At 48.3% G+C, this 16,777-nt stretch overlaps 1 long non-coding RNA gene across 4 annotated transcripts in view; it reads right to left on the reverse strand.

The window, feature by feature from the left end:
- The window catches only part of LOC137306089 (uncharacterized), a 171,660-nt gene that overhangs the window by 12,806 nt on the left and 142,077 nt on the right, over window positions 1-16,777 (reverse strand). For 2 of the 4 annotated variants that reach the window (XR_010958823.1, XR_010958821.1), the window contains 2 exons: window positions 12,051-12,141; window positions 4,916-5,107 (listed from right to left, as the gene is read on the reverse strand). This is a non-coding gene — a long non-coding RNA (uncharacterized lncRNA). Of the gene's footprint in view, window positions 1-4,915; window positions 5,108-12,050; window positions 12,150-16,777 lie in introns of all 4 variants that reach the window. The other 2 variants (XR_010958824.1, XR_010958822.1) reach the window with 1 other exon arrangement.

Below are 16,777 nucleotides of genomic sequence, written 5' to 3' on the forward strand. Positions count from 1 at the left end.
CCCTTATTACTCAGACACCAGCCAGCTCTCCACTTGCTAGGGTTAGTGATTTATCAGAATTCACATGAGTATTAGCAGTCCCAATCTTCTGTTGCACAATTTCTTACATATTTTGAATTTTGAAGGAAGATTTTCCAAACTGTAAGGGGCCCGATGTGAATAATAAAATACTTGGCCTTGGTTTTATTTTTTGCTTTTTTCCCTCCTGAAGGTGCTGACTCTCACTGGAATACAGTCTCTGTTAGTGCCAGACACTGACTCTCACTGGGGTACAGTATCTGTTAGTGGCAGACACTGACTCTCACTGGGGTACAGTCTCTGTTAGTGCCAGATACTGACTCTCACTGGGGTACAGTCTCTGTTAGTGCCAGACACTGATTCTCACTGGGGTACAGTCTCTGTTAGTGCCAGACACTGATTCTCACTGGGGTACAGTCTCTGTTAGTGCCAGACACTGATTCTCACTGGGGTACAGTCTCTGTTAGTGCCAGACACTGACTCTCACTGGGGTACAGTCTCTGTTAGTGCCAGACACTGACTCTCACTGGAGTACAGTCTCTGTTCGTGCCAGACACTGACTCTCACTGGAGTACAGTCTCAGTGCCAGACACTGACTCTCACTGGAGTACAGTCTCAGTGCCAGACACTGACTCTCACTGGGTTACAGTCTCTGTTAGTGCCAGACACTGACTCTCACTGGAGTACAGTCTCTGTTCGTGCCAGACACTGACTCTCACTGGAGTACAGTCTCAGTGCCAGACACTGACTCTCACTGGGGTACAGTCTCTGTTCGTGCCAGACACTGACTCTCACTGGAGTACAGTCTCAGTGCCAGACACTGACTCTCACTGGGTTACAGTCTCTGTTAGTGCCAGACACTGACTCTCACTGGAGTACAGTCTCTGTTCGTGCCAGACACTGACTCTCACTGGAGTACAGTCTCAGTGCCAGACACTGACTCTCACTGGGGTACAGTCTCTGTTAGTGCCAGACACTGACTCTCACTGGGGTGCAGTCGCTGTTCGTGCCAGATACTGACTTTCACTGGAGTACAGTCTCAGTGCCAGACACTGACTCTCACTGGGGTACAGTCTCTGTTCGTGCCAGACACTGACTCTCACTGGAGTACAGTCTCAGTGCCAGACACTGACTCTCACTGGGGTACAGTCTCTGTTCGTGCCAGACACTGACTCTCACTGGAGTACAGTCTCAGTGCCAGACACTGACTCTCACTGGGGTACAGTCTCTGTTCGTGCCAGACACTGACTCTCACTGGAGTACAGTCTCAGTGCCAGACACTGACTCTCACTGGAGTACAGTCTCAGTGCCAGACACTGACTCTCACTGGGGTACAGTCTCTGTTCGTGCCAGATACTGACTCTCACTGGAGTACAGTCTCAGTGCCAGACACTGACTCTCACTGGGGTACAGTCTCTGTTAGTGCCAGACACTGACTCTCACTGGGGTACAGTCTCTGTTAGTGCCAGACACTGACTCTCACTGGGGTACAGTCTCTGTTAGTGCCAGACACTGACTCTCACTGGGGTACAGTCTCTGTTCGTGCCAGACACTGACTCTCACTGGAGTACAGTCTCAGTGCCAGACACTGACTCTCACTGGGGTACAGTCTCTGTTCGTGCCAGACACTGACTCTCACTGGGGTACAGTCTCTGTTCGTGCCAGACACTGACTCTCACTGGGGTTCAGTCTCTGTTAGTGCCAGACACTGACTCTTACTATTTAGAAACAATAATGCAGGACAAAATTAATAGCCATTTGGACAAGTGTGGATTAATAAAGTAAAGCCAGCACGGATTTGTTAAAGGCAAATCGTGTTTAACTAACTTGATTGAGTTTTTTGATGGGGTAACAGAGAGGGTCGATGAGGGCAATGCAGTTAATGTGGTGTATAAGGACTTTCAAAAGGTGTTTGATAAAGTGCCGCATAATAGGCTTGTCAGCAAAATTGAAGCCCATGGAATAAAAGGGGCAGTGGCAGCATGGATACGAAATTGGCTAAGTGACAGGAAACAGAGAGTAGTTGTGAACAGTTGTTTTTCAGACTGGAGGAAGGTGTACAGTGGTGTTCCCCAGGGGTCAGTGCTGGGACCACTGCTCTTTTTGATTAATGACTTGAACTTGGGTGTACAGGGCACAATTTCAAAATTTGCAGATGACACAAAACTTGGAAGTGTAGTGAACAGTGAGGAGGATAGTGATAGACTTCAAGATGACATAGACAGGCTGGTGGAATGGACGGATACGTGGCAGATAAAATTTAATGCAAAGAAGTGCGGGGTGATACATTTCGGTAGGAAAAATGAGAGGCAATATAAACTAGAGGGCACAATTCTAAAAGGTGTGCAGGAACAGTGGGAGCCCTAGGGGGGGGGGGGTATATGTGCATAAATCTTTGAAGGTGGCAGGGCAGGTTGAGAAAGCGGTTAAAAAAAGGCATACAGGATCCTGGGTTTTATAAATAGAGGCATAGAGTACAAAAGCAAGGATCTTTATAAAACACTGGTTCAGCCACAACTGGAGTATTGTGTCCAATTCTGGGCACCGAACTTTAGGAAGGATGTGAAGGCCTTAGAGAGGGTGCAGAAGAGATTTACTAGAATTGTTCCAGGGATGAGGGACCTCAGTTACGTGGATAGACTGGAGAAGCTGGGATTGTTCTCCTCAGAGCAGAGAAGGTTGAGAGGAGATTTGATAGAGGTATTCAAAATCATGAAGGGTTGAGTTAAAGTAAATAAAGAGAAACTGTTCCCATTGGAGGAAGGGTCGAGAACCAGAGGACACAGATTTAAGGTGACTGGCAAAAGAATAAAGGGCATGAGGAGAAACCTTTTTACACAGCGAGTGGTTATGATCTGGAATGCGCTGCCTGAAAGGCGGTGGAAGCAGATTCAATCGTGGCTTTCTATATCATCTATATTAATGACTTGGATGAAGGGACCGAGTGTAATGTATCCAAGTTTGCTGACGATACAAAGCTAGGTGGGAAAGTAAGCTGTGAGGAGGACACAAAAGAGTCTGCAAAGGGATATAGACAGGTTAAATGAGTGGGCAAGAAGGTGGCAAATGGAGTATAATGTGGGGAAATGTTACTCACTTTGGTAGGAAGAATAGAAAAACAGAATATTTTTTAAGAGGTGAGAAACTATTAAATTTTGGTGTCCAGAGAGACTTGAGTGTCCTGGTACAAGAAACACAAAAAGTTAGCCTGCAGGTACAGCAAGCAATTAGGAAAGCAAATGGCAAGTTGGCCTTTATTGCAAGGCTGGAGTGCAAGAGTAAAGAAGTCTTACTACAATTGTGCAGGGCTTTGGTGAGACCTCACCTGGAATACTGTGTACAGTTTTGGTCTCCTTACCTAAGGAAGGATATACTTGCCTTAGAGATGGTGCAATGAAGGTTCACTAGATTGATTCCTGGGATGAGAGGGCTGTCCTATGAGGAGAGGTTGAGTAGAATGGGCCTATACTCTCTGCAGTTCAGAAGAATGAGAGGTGATCTCATTGAAACTTATAAGATTCTGAGGGGGGCTTAACAGGGTAGATGCTGAGAGGTTGTTTCCCATGGCTGGAGAGTCTGGAACTAGGGGGCATAGTCGCAGGATAAGGGGTCGGCCATTTAAGACTGAAATGAGGAGGAATTTCTTCACTGAGAGGGTTGTGAATCTTTGGAATTCTACCCTAGAGGGCTGTGGATGCTCTGTCGTTGAGTATATTCAAGGCTGTGATCAATAGATTTTTAGACTCAAGGGGAAAGAAGGGATATGGGGATCAGGCAGGAAAGTGGAGTTGAGGTTGAAGATCAGCCATGATCTGATTGAATGGCGGAGCAGGCTCGAGGGGCTGTATGGCCTACTCCTGCTCCTATTTCTTATGTTCTTTCAAGAAGGAATTGTATAAATACTTGACAGGCAAAAATTTGCAGGTAGGGGAAAGAGCTGGGGAATGGGACTAACTGGATTGATCTTACAAAGAGCAGGCACAGACCGGATAGCCTCCCACTGCGCTGTAACCATTCTATGATTCTATGATTAACTGGGGTTCAGCCTCTGTTAGTGCCAGACACTGACTCTCACTGGGGTACGGTCTCTGTTAGTGCCAGACACTGACTCTCACTGGGGTACAGTCTCTGTTAGTGCCAGACACTGACTCTCACTGGGGTACAGTCTCTGTTAGTGCCAGACACTGACTCTCACTGGGATACAGTTTCTGTTAGTGCCAGACACTGACTCTCACTGGGGTACAGTCTCTGTTAGTGCCAGACACTGACTCTCACTGGGATACAGTCTCTGTTTGTGCCAGACACTGACTCTCACTGGGATACAGTTTCTGTTAGTGCCAGACACTGACTCTCACTGGGTTACAGTCTCAGTTAGTGCCAGACACTGACTCTCACTGGGGTACGGTCTGTATTGGTGCCAGACACTGACTCTCACTGGGGTACAGTCTCCATTAGTGCCAGACACTGACTCTCACTGGGGTACAGTCTCCATTAGTGCCAGAGACTGACTCTCACTGGGATACAGTCTGTATTAGTGCCAGACACTGACTCTCACTGGGGTACAGTCTCCATTAGTGCCAGACACTGACTCTCACTGGGGTACGGTCTCAGTGCCAGACACTGACTCTCACTGGGGTACGGTCTGTATTGGTGCCAGACACTGACTCTCACTGGGGTACGGTCTGTATTGGTGCCAGACACTGACTCTCACTGGGATACAGTCTGTATTAGTGCCAGACACTGACTCTCACTGGGGTACAGTCTCTGTTAGTGCCAGACACTGACTCTCACTGGGGTACGGTCTGTATTGGTGCCAGACGTCGGGCCGATACTTGGTCCGACTGGCGTGTCAAGGCTGTCCGGACATCCTGCGGACAAACATTACCAGTAATCTCACCTCGTGGTCTCCGATGTCCACTTGCTCCCTCTTGAATTTTTTTGAAGTTCAGCGCTGAGTTCAGTCCAGGTTTATTCCGCTCTGATAGTGACGGTGGGAATGGAGGCCTCGCCCACAGAATCTGTCCAGAAGAAAAGTCCAGCCCACAAGCAGGCAAGTGGAAATCATTCCTTTACAGTCAACTTCTGTATGCTAGTTTAAATAAAAATGTAACATATCATAAAAAGCCAAGCAGATGATTTAATTTAATGAAACTTAAAAGTAAAAATTTTTAATTAAAAAAAAATGTTTTAATGATCAAAAATTATTAAAATAAGAGTAATATAACATTCCACATTTTTAAATTTGTTGTTTCACCGTCGTTAATGGTCATCGCTTTTAAAAAGTAGTGTAGGGCTGGTATTGTCTTTTGGTGGCGTCTGTATCTTTGATCCGCCTGGGACGATGGGGAAGTTTCCAGATGTTTAATGAATTTATTGATTGTAGGTGGTTCTTTAACTCGGACCTGTTGGCAAACCAGTGGGAGCGAGTTCACGATTTCTTGCGCATTTGTGGACTTGCTCCCTGGATTTGCCGGCAGAGAGAGAGAGGACGCCATTGATGAAAGGCGTCCTCAGGTGAGCAATTTGTGCCCCAGCGATTCTCAGTGGGGCACTGCCTCCTGGTGTGTGTCGATCCTCAGTATACGGACGGTGCCTGTAACACTTCCTGCTTTTTGCCCATTCTTTTTTTTCTTGTGTAAATAATTTACCAGCCGACTGAGTCTCCTAACTGAACTGTGCATCTTTCCACTCTGCTGCACAGAGTTAGTACAGCCCTGCCTCAACACTGAATCCCCGATTGCAGTCCCCTTGTTAGTGGGAAACACTGCCCCCCCTCCCCCCCCCCGCCCTGTGACATCACCCGTACAGACCAAACAACTGCAGACTGACGTATAAATAGAACTGAACAAGATACTGAACAGTTGAGTAGATGAGAATTGGTATCAGCCCAAATTCAGAGAACTGCCCCCGGCATTCCTTCCCTCCCTGAGCCTGGAAGAGCTGCTTTAAATGAATGATCTGCGCTCCCTCTTATTCCGTAACCATAAGTTAATACACAGAGGTACAGGAACCTCAAACACTGGCCAAGCCTCGTGGGATAAATGGAATCATTTGAATCGACGGGATAAACACCTGCCCTGGGACAGTGTCGAGGGAGTTTTACTCTGTTTAATGGGACAGTGTCGAGGGAGTTTTACTCTGTTTAATGGGACAGTGTAGAGGGAGTTTTACTCTGTTTAATGGGACAGTGTCGAGGGAGTTTTACTCTGTTTAATGGGACAGTGTCGAGGGAGTTTTACTCTGTTTAATGGGACAGTGTATCATAGTAGGTACAGCACAGAAGGAAGCCATTCGGCCCGTCGTGCCTGTGCCGGCTCTTTGAAAGAGCTGTCCTATTAGTCCCAATCCCCCTGCTCTTTCCCCAAATCCCTGTAAATTTTTCCTTTTCAAGTATTTATCCAATTCCCTTTTGAAAGTTATTATTGAATCTGCTTCCACCGCCCTTTCAGGCAGCGCATTCCAGATCAGAACAACTCGCTGCATAAAAAATGTTTCCACATGTCATCTCTGCCTCTTTTGCCGATCACCTTAAATCTGTCCCCTCTGGTTATCGACCCTTCTGCCACTGGAAACAGTTTCTCCTTATTCACTCTGTCAAAACCCTTCATGATTTTGAACCTCTATTAAATCTCCCCTTAACCTTCTCTGCTCTAAGGAGAACAATCCCAGCTTCTCCAGTCTCTCCACAGAACTGAAGTCCCTCATCCCTGGTACCATTCTAGTAAATCTCCTCTGCACCCTCTCTAAGGCCTTCACATCCTTCCTAAAGTGCGGTGCCCAGAATTGAACACAATACTCCAGCTGCAGTCTAACCAGTGTTTTATAAAGGTTTAGCATAACTTCCTTGCTTTTGTACTCTATGCCTCCATTAATAAAGCCCAGGATCCCATATGCTTTTTTACCGCTTTCTCAACCTGTCCTGCCACCTTCAAAGATTTGTGCCCATATTGTACATATTTGTGCACAGGTCTTTCTGTTCCTGCATCCCCTTTAAAATTGTACCATTTAGTTTATCGATAGCAAAATACTGCGGATGCTGGAAATCTGATATAAAAACAGAAAATGCTGGAAATACTCAGCGAGTGAGGCAGCGTCTGTGGAGAAAGAATGGATCTGATGAAGGGTCCTCGACCTGAAACATTCACTCTGTTTCTTTCTCCACAGATTCTCTCCATTTAGTTAATATTGCCTCTCCTCGGGGTCTTGTTGGGGGGTGGGGGGCGCTCGGGGACTCGAGGGACTCGGGCTGGGGACTCGAGGGGGTTTGGGGGGGGGGGGGTCTCTGGGACTTGGAGACTCGGTTGGGTGGGCGGGTCTCGGGGACCCTGGGACTCGGGAGGGGGAGGGTCGGGGGGCTTGAGGGAACTTGGAGAGTTTAGGCGAGGTCTCGGGGGACCCAGGAGGGGACCTGGGGAGCCTGGGACTCAGAGGGGGGGCTCGAGGATCCGGGGACCTGGAGAGGGGGACTCGGGGGTGCTTGAGGAGTCTCGGCAGGGACTCGGGGGATTCAAGGGAACTCGGAGACTGGGGGACAGTTCGAAGAGAAAGAATTTGCGAGGGGGTCAGTCCTAAGCTGGAACCTACAGGCTGTCCCTGTCCTAGTGCATTGTATAATGGAGAGGCTGAATGTGGCCGAGGGAGCTTTACTCTGTATCTAACCCGTGCTCATTCCTGGGAGTAGTGACCCACGGGCTCCCGGTAAGAGTGGGTGAGATGGTGAAAGTGGGTGAGGGTTTTGCTGCCGGTTGGTGAATGGATACAGTGAGATTGTCCGAGGCGTGTGAGGTGCGAGGTGGGTTTTGGTGCCAGCACTGACCTGAGAATGAGGCTCGATCCCACAGGTCCCTGCAGGTGGCAGTCTGATCCAGCAAATGAAAACCTCACTCAAACCAAACCGCTCACACCATCGAACTGAAGTGAGACTGTGGTTCGAACTGAAACCAGTAACTGGGACAAATTTATCCAATGAAAATCGTTTCATAGCATTGAAACTGCAAGAATTAGAGAACTGGGCTCTGGCCACGGGTAACAGCTCTTGCTGGGTACAGTTCCATGCCCACTGGGTGATGCTCAACTCAGTCCCATGGGCACTAGCTTGTGCTGGGCACAGTTCCACAGGCACGGGAGCTTCATGAGGTGCAAATTAAACAATAAGAAACTCTAAGGTAGTAATTGGTGTTTATATGGGTGCAGATTTGACCTGCATGGTGTGCAGCTCCCAGAACCCCCACCAATCCTGAGCTCTCTCAGGGCTCTGCAGCCACTTCTAGCAACAAATGCAGCAATGTCCAAGTCAGGATCAATCGAGCAAAGTTTTCCCAGCAGATCCCAATGATCTGAATGCCAGCAGGTGAGTGCCCCTTTAAAAAGCACTGGCACCCAGAACGCCCCCTGGTCAGGCCTGGCACTGACCGATAGTTCTCCCTCTTCTTTGGCCGGAATTGGTGGTATTGAGGTCACAGGACCCCAATAAGAATGCTGTGATGAGGCTCCTGTTTGCCTGTGGGGTGGGGGGGATGGGACTGGGTCACTATTCTGCCAGCGGGATGGTGGGACGGGGATGGATCCGGAGTGGGAATGTGGTGGTAAGTTGAGTGGCCATGATTGTCGGAGGGCCACCCGCCCTGGGTTAGTTGCTGTACAGGATGGGCAGAAGAGCCTCATTTCATTATCCACCTCATCCACTGTGCCTAACGTGCATTTAGAATCATACAGCACAGCAGGAGGCCATTCGGCTCATCGTGCCTGTGCTGGCTCTTTGAAAGACCTATCCAATTAGTCCCACTCCCCTGCTCTTTCCCCACAGCCCTGCAAATCTTTTCCCTTCAAGTATTTTTCCAATTCCCTTCTGAAAGTTATTATTGAATCTGCTTCCACCGCCCTTTCAGGCAGCGCATTCCAGATCATAACAACTCGCTGCGTAAAAAAAATTCTCCTCATCTCCCCTCTGGTTCTTTTGCCAATGACCTTAAATCTGTGTCCTCTGGTCACTGACCCTCCTGCCACTGGAAACAGTTTCTCCTTATTTACTCTATCAAAACCCTTCATGATTTTGAACACCTCTATCAAATCTCCCCTTAACCTTCTCTGCTCTAAGGAGAACAATCCCAGCTTCTCCAGTCTCTCCACATAACTGAAGTCCCTCATCCCTGGCACCATTCTGGTAAATCTCCTCTGCACCCTCTCCAAGGTCTTGACATCCTTCCTAAAGTGCGGTGCCCAGAATTGGCCCAGCTGGGGCCTAACCAGTGATTTCTAAAGGTTTACCATAACTTCCTTGCTTTTGTACTCCATGCCGCTATTAATAAAGCTCAGGATCCCATTTGCTTTTTTAACGGCCTTCTCAACCTGACCAACCACCTTCAAAGATTCATTTATTGAACAAAAAGGAACTAATGTGGGATTCAAGTGGAATGAATTGGTCTGCAGCTCGGGCAGGGTTTGGATGTGAGTCTGCTGCCTCGGCCTGTACATTGCTGTGTAGCTGTCTTTCTCAGCTAGATATGGGCCCTGTCAGGTTCAGCGGGAATCTTCCCGAAAACTGATTTCACAGTGACTGAGATTGGGTTTGTTCCGTCATTCAGGCCGTGCTAAACCACAACAACGACAAGTTGCATTTTTATAGCGCCTTTAAAGTCGCGAAAAAAGTCCCAAGGCGCTTCACAGGAGCGTAAATCAGACAACATGTGGCACCAAGCCACACGAGGAGATGTTAGGACAGGTGACCAAAAGCTTGGTCAAAGAGGTAGGTTTTGAGGAGCGTCTTAAAGGAGGAGAGAGAGGCGGAGAGATAACACAAACCAACAGCTCTGCAATCGAGGAGTTTCCCAGTCAGGTGTGCAGGTCAGGTGCCCGTCAATGAATCATGCTGCATGATCGCACAACAAGATTGCTCCGCTTTCAGCTAATGACTCAAAACAGTTCATAAAGTCACAACTTTAGTCCTTATGTAAACCAATTCCAGTCAGAGTGTGCAGCCAGTCAGTGAGTGCCGCCTCACCTGTTACAGGAAAGGGATTTTAAAATGCGAAGGATTCGAAAATGTAATTTCCACACCGTTCACCTGACGAAGGAGGAAGCCTCCGAAAGCTTGTGGAATTAAAAATAAATTTGTTGGACTATAACTTGGTGTTGTAAAATTGTTTACAATTGTTACAGGAAAGTGTGAGCGCAGGTTCCCTGTCTCATTTCTGCGCCTCCAGGAATCAGCCTCCTTCTCTGGTGAGTCACGGTCGTGGCCCTGGGGTAACATGTCCCTCCCTCGCTGGGATCCCTTGGAACCCGTACCCCAGTGAGAGTCAGTGTGTGTGGGACCCGTACCCCAGTGAGAGTCAGTGTGTGTGGGACCCGTACCCCAGTGAGAGTCAGTGTGTGTGGAACCCGTACCCCAGTGAGAGTCAGTGTGTGTGAAACCCGTACCCCAGTGAGAGTCAGTGTGTGTGGGACCCGTACCCCAGTGAGAGTCAGTGTGTGTGGGACCCGTACCCCAGTGAGAGTCAGTGTGTGTGGGACCCGTACCCCAGTGAGAGTCAGTGTGTGTGGGACCCGTACCCCAGTGAGAGTCAGTGTGTGTGGGACCCGTACCCCAGTGAGAGTCAGTGTGTGTGGGACCCGTACCCCAGTGAGAGTCAGTGTGTGTGGGACCCGTACCCCAGTGAGAGTCAGTGTGTGTGGGACCCGTACCCCAGTGAGAGTCAGTGTGTGTGGGACCCGTACCCCAGTGAGAGTCAGTGCCTCCAGGAGATAAAGTTGTTTGGAAAATTAATTTCAGTCAAAAAAATGTTGAAACACCGATATCGTTTAATAAACCTCAGGCCTGTTGCAGGGATATCGTCTGTGTCCTCTTCAGCATTTGTTCCTCAAACAACACCACCAAAAACAGAGTAACTGGCCATTCACCTCACTGCTCTTTGTGGGACCTCACTGTGCGCAAGATGGCTGCTGCCTTTGCCTGGATAGTGACAGAGGCTGTATTTGGAGTGATCGATTGGGAGGATGTGCGGTGGGGAGCAGGTGGATAGTGACAGTATGGTGCTCGAATTCTCAGACACTGTCGTGTCCAGGAGCCCCTTCACCGCCGGTTCCTGTCAGCCTGAAGATTTTCAACACTCCAATCCACAATCAGTAAATCACACAGATCCACACACTGAACCACAGCTGCTTCACTTCCCTTAATTCTCCACACAATGTGGTTAGCCCTCCTTTACAAAGTGGAATCTGGACAACCTCACCCCTTGGCTCGGTGTGTGGATGGTTTTGAATGACTCCCGAGCTTATTGCCATCGTGCTGTTGGACAGAAGCTCGGCAGATGCCGCTCCCCTGATGCCCACGGACGTCACCTCCATCGCCAATGGTTCGCTGGGATTCTGCATCTCCCAGCATATTGGTTGACCTTGGTGCCTGATCCCAGCCTGTCCCGTCGTTTGCGGAAGGTCACGCAGGACCCCACAGAACGATTCTCTCCATTTTGAATGTGGTGAGAAGGAAAGGAGAGCGGGCCCTCGCCTGCTCCCCCTGTCTCCCGTCCCCTCCCTCACCCCCCTCCCCAATCAGAACAACCTGTGGCCAACTTCAGGGAGAACAGCCCCCACCCCCCTGAGCAAGCTCCAGCCCACGTGCACCACTGGTATATCACTGGTTGTACTCAACTGACTCCCTGCTCTGATATGTCCCAATGTCGACAGGGAGCTTGGGCCTCTATAGGATGGATACGGCCATATCGTCACCCAGTATCTCTCTGACACAGCTCCCATGTCTGAGAATGTTTGACAGATTGTCCGAGCCTCTGCCCTCTCCCCTTTGACCTCTCTCAGTGTTCCAGGATGGAGTGTTCGGGGCCCAGGGCCTTGAGCACTGTGCCTTTCTCTAATTTAGTCACACTCCTTCTTTGTCCTTCATTCCTCTGTCTAATTTCTCCACCTCCTCCACACCCACCCTGTAATTCCCACAATCACACTCCTGTGAAAAGTGACCCAAAGTCTCTCCCAGTGTGATTCCCCTCTGTTCCCAGCGACAGTGTTTTTAACAATACCTGTACGCCGGGTTCTCTGCCGATTTCCCCTGGGACCTCCTGCTTTCTCCTTGTGGACTTCAGTGGAGATGCTGACCTCGGACTGTGGCCCCTGAGATACTCCATCGATCAGGAGCAAAGGAAATCAAAAATACATTTTTCAAAACTCAAATAAAGCTGGAAATCCTCCATATACTTAAATACACAGAAAAAGTCTGCAGTCCAGGGACTGTCCCCAGAGATTGCGTCCAAGATTTGTGAAGGAAGAGAAACATTTAGCTCCTATTTGACTGAATCGACCAGCCACAGAACATGGAGTTAACCGTAAGTGTGTCTCTGAGGTTAGGTTTTAACTCACCAATCTATTATAGACCTAACAGGTGAACAGGTATGTAGTTGGTGAACCGAATGACAGTCAGGTGGGAAAGGTCACGGTCCTGTCTGAATGTCACTCCATTCAGGAACAGGAGGAGGCCATTCAGCCCCTCGAGCCTGCTCCGCCGTTCAATTAGATCATGGCTGACCTGTACTTCAACTCCATTTTCCATCCCTTGATACACAACAAAAATCTCCCGCTCTCAGTCTAGAAAACTCCAATAGTCGTCCAGCAGCCACACTCTTTTGGGATAGAGAATTCTATATTTCTACCACCCTTTGCGTGATCTGTTATGGTGCTAATATTCCTTGGATTACAAAATGTTCACATGCCAAACTTGGAGAGGTCACTGAAATGCTGCCCACAGGTTAGAATCATAGAATCATACAGCACAGAAGGCGGCCATTCGGCCCATCATGCCTATGCATGCCCTTTGAAAGAGCTATCCAATTAGTCCCACTCCCTCTGCTCTTTCCCCATAGCCCTGCAAATTTTTTCCTTTTCAAGTATTGATTCTGCTTCCACCACCCTTTCAGGCAGCACATTCCAGATCATAACAACTCACTGCGTAAAAAATATTCTCATCTCACCTCTGGCTCTTTTGCAAATTATCTTAAATCTGTGACTTCTGGTTATTGACCCTCCTGCCAGTTTCTTCCTATCTACTCTATCAAAACCCCTCATAATTTCCCCTTAACCTTCTCTGCTCTAAGGAGAACAATCCCAGTATCTCCAGTCTCTCCACATAGCTGAAGTCCCTCATCCCTGGTATCATTCTAGTAAATCTCCTCGACACTCTCTCTAAGGCCTTGACATCCTTCCTAAAGTGTGCTGCCCAGAATTGGACAGCTGGGGATTAACCAGTGATTTATAAAGGTTTAGCATAACTTCCTTGCTTTTGTACTCTATTAATAAAGCCCAGGATCCCATGTGCTTTTTTAACAGCCTTCTCAACTTGTCCTACCACCTTCAAAGATTTGAATACATGAACACCCAAGTTTCTGTTCCTGCATCCTCTTTACAATTAACAGTTGGGCTTTTTGATTATCTGCCTTTTGGTAATTAGTCTGGCTGGGGACGCCTGAATGGTTGATGTGAAATTCTGTGCATTTAGATTCTGAAAGCACATTTTCAGTTTTAGGTATGTGAGTGAAGAGGCCTCCCTGTGGTTTGGGTCTTATTCTCACAGCTGCCTGAAAGGTTACCAGCAATAAAAATGTCAGTTTGAAAATAAAAAGTTCCTTGAGCTGCCTCGGTTTCATCTCCAGCACCCAGAAAGGTTGGGTGGATGAGCAGAGAGCAGTGAGACCTTGATCTCCGGGATTCCCCACTTTATCCAGCTTCCGTGGCTTCTCTATGTTCAGTTGAGTCACAAGATTACCGGTTTCATTCATTTCATCCTCACTGTTCTTGTTGAGCCTCGCACTCCCATCACATTCCTGCACAAAAAGCAGGACGAATCGAACCCACCAATTCCCAATCATCAGCAAAGTGATAGAAGGAGTCGTCAATAACACTATCAAACAGCACTTACTCACCAATAACCAGTAACTCAGTGCACACCTCACTGCAGACCAGACCAATAACCAGATCTCATTACAGCCTTGTTCAAGACATGGGCACAAGAGCTGAATTCCAGAGGTGAGGTGAGAGTGACTGCCCTTGACGTCAAGGCAGCATTTGACCGAGTGTGGCACCAAGGGGCCCTAGTGAAACTGGTCAGAGGGGTAAAGGGGGAAATCTCTCCAGTGACTGGAGTCATACCGAGCAGAAGTAAGATGGTAGTGTTTGTTGGAGGCCAATCATCTCAGCACGAGTTCCTCAGGGCGGTGTCCTAGGCCCAACTGTCTTCAGCTGCTTCATCAATGACCTTCCCTCCATCATAACGTCAGAAGTGGGGATGCTCACTGATGATTGCATAATATTAAGTTCGATTCACAATTCCTCAGATAATGAAGCAGTCCGTGCCTGCATGCAGCAAGACCTGGACAACATCCAGGCTTGGGCTGATAAGTGGCAAGTAACATTCGTGCCAGACAAGTGCCAGGCAATGACCATCTCCAACAAGACCTCCTCCCCTTGACATTCAACGACATTACCATCACCGAATCCCCCACCATCAACATTCTGGGGGTCACCATTGACCAGAAACTTAATTGGACCAGCCATATAAATACTGTGGCTACAAGAGCAGGTCAGAGGCTGGGTATTCTGTGGTGAGTGATTCACCTCCTGACTCCCCAAAGCCTTTCCACCATCTACAAGGCACAAGTCAGGAGTGTGATGGAATACTCTCCACTTGCCTGGATGAGTGCAGCTCCAACAACACCCGAGAAGCTTGACACCATCCAGGACAAAGCAGCCCTCTTGATTGGCAACCCATCCACCACCTTAAACATTCATTCCCTTCACCACCGGTGCACCGTGGCTGCAGTGTGTACCATCCATAGGATGCACTGCAGCAAGTCGCCAAGGCTTCTTCGACAGCAACTCCCAAACCCGCGACCTCTGCCACCTAGAAGGACAAGAGCAGCAGGCGCATGGGAACAACACCACCTGCACGTTCCCCTCCAAGTCACACACCATCCCGACTTGGAAATATATCGCCGTTCCTTCATCGTTGCTGGGTCAAAATCCTGGAACTCCCTTCCTAACAGCACTGTGGGAGAACCTTCACCACACGGACTGCAGCTGTTCAAGGCGGCGGCTCACCACCACCTTCTCAAGGGCAATTAGGGTGGGCAATAAATGCCGGCCTCGCCAGCGACGCCCACATCCCAAGAATGAATTTTTAAAAAAGTTATTGTTGACAGGTATTAATCCCAGGAAGGGAAGAACTCCTGAACCCCCTGCAAGAGATGTAAAATTCTCCTACGCAGGATGTCAATCTGTTGGTCATATTGGTGAGATAGACAGTAACACAAGAGCAATTATTTAATCACATGGGGTGAATGCAGATTATACAGGATCATCAGTGTGGGATATGGGCATGTCACTGTGGGATATGGGAGTGTCAATGTGGGATATGGGGGTGTCAGTGTGGGATATGGGAGTGTCAATGTAGGATATGGGGGTGTCAATGTAGGATATGGGAGTGACACTGTGGGATATGGGAGTCTTAGTATGGGATATGGGAGTGTCAGTGAGGGATATGGGAGTATTGATGTGGGTTATGGGAGTCTTAGTATGGGATATGGGAGTGTCAGTATGGGATATGGGAGCATTGGTGTGGGATATTGATGTGGTGTCGTAACTGCAGCATAGAATAGAATCATAGAATCATAGAAAGGTTACTGCACGAAGGAGGCCATTTGGCCCATCGAGTCCGCACCAGCTCTATGCAAGAGCAATCCAGCTAGTCCCACTCCCCCTCCCTTAGCCCGTAGCCCTGCAAGGTTTTTCCTTTCAAGTATTTATCCAGTTCCCCTTTTGAAGGCCATGATTGAATCTGCCTCCACCACCCCCTCGGGCAGTGCATTCCAGATCCTAACCACTCGCTGTGTAAAAAAAGTTTTTCCTCATGTCCTTTGGTTCTTTTGTCAATCACCTTAAATCTGTGTCCTCTGGTTCTTGACCCTTCCGCCAATGGGAACAGTTTCTCTCTATCTACTCTGTCTAAACCCTTCATGATTTTGAATACCTCGATCAAATCTCCTCACAACCTTCTCTGCTCTGAGGAGAACAACCCCAGCTTCTCCAGTCTATCCACGTAACTGAAGTCCCTCATCCCTGGAATCATTCTAGTAAATCTCTTCTGCACCCTCTCCAAGGCCGTCACATCCTTTCTAAAGTGCGGTGCCCAGAACTGGACACAATACTCCAGTTGTGGCCGAACCAGTGTTTTATAAAGGTTCATCATGACTTCCATACTTTTGTACTCTATGCCTCTGTTTATAAAGCTCAGGATCCCGTATGCTTTTTTAACCACTTTCTCAACCTGCCCTGCCACCTTCAACTATTTGTGCACAGATCTCTCTGTTCCTGTACCCCTTTTAGAGTTGTGCCCTCTAGTTTATATTGCCTCTCCTCGTTCTTCCTATCGAAATGTATCACTTTGCATTTTTCTGCATTAAATTTCATCTGCCACATGTCTGCCCATGCCACCAGCCTGTCTATATCCTCTTGAAGTCTATCACTATCCTCCTCACTGTTCAATACACTTCCAAGTTTTGTGTCATCTGTAAATTTTGAAATTGTGCCCTGTACACCCAAGTCCAAATCATTAATATATATCAAGAAAAGCAGTGGTCCCAGCACCAACCCCTGGGGAACACCACTGTACACCTCCCTCCAGTCCGAAAAACAACCGTTCATCACTACTCTCTGTTTCCTGTCCCTTAGCCAATTCTGTATCCACGTTGTTACTGCCCCC

This window comes from Heptranchias perlo, chromosome 41 (assembly GCF_035084215.1).
Source record: "Heptranchias perlo isolate sHepPer1 chromosome 41, sHepPer1.hap1, whole genome shotgun sequence".
Lineage (NCBI taxonomy): Eukaryota > Metazoa > Chordata > Chondrichthyes > Hexanchiformes > Hexanchidae > Heptranchias > Heptranchias perlo.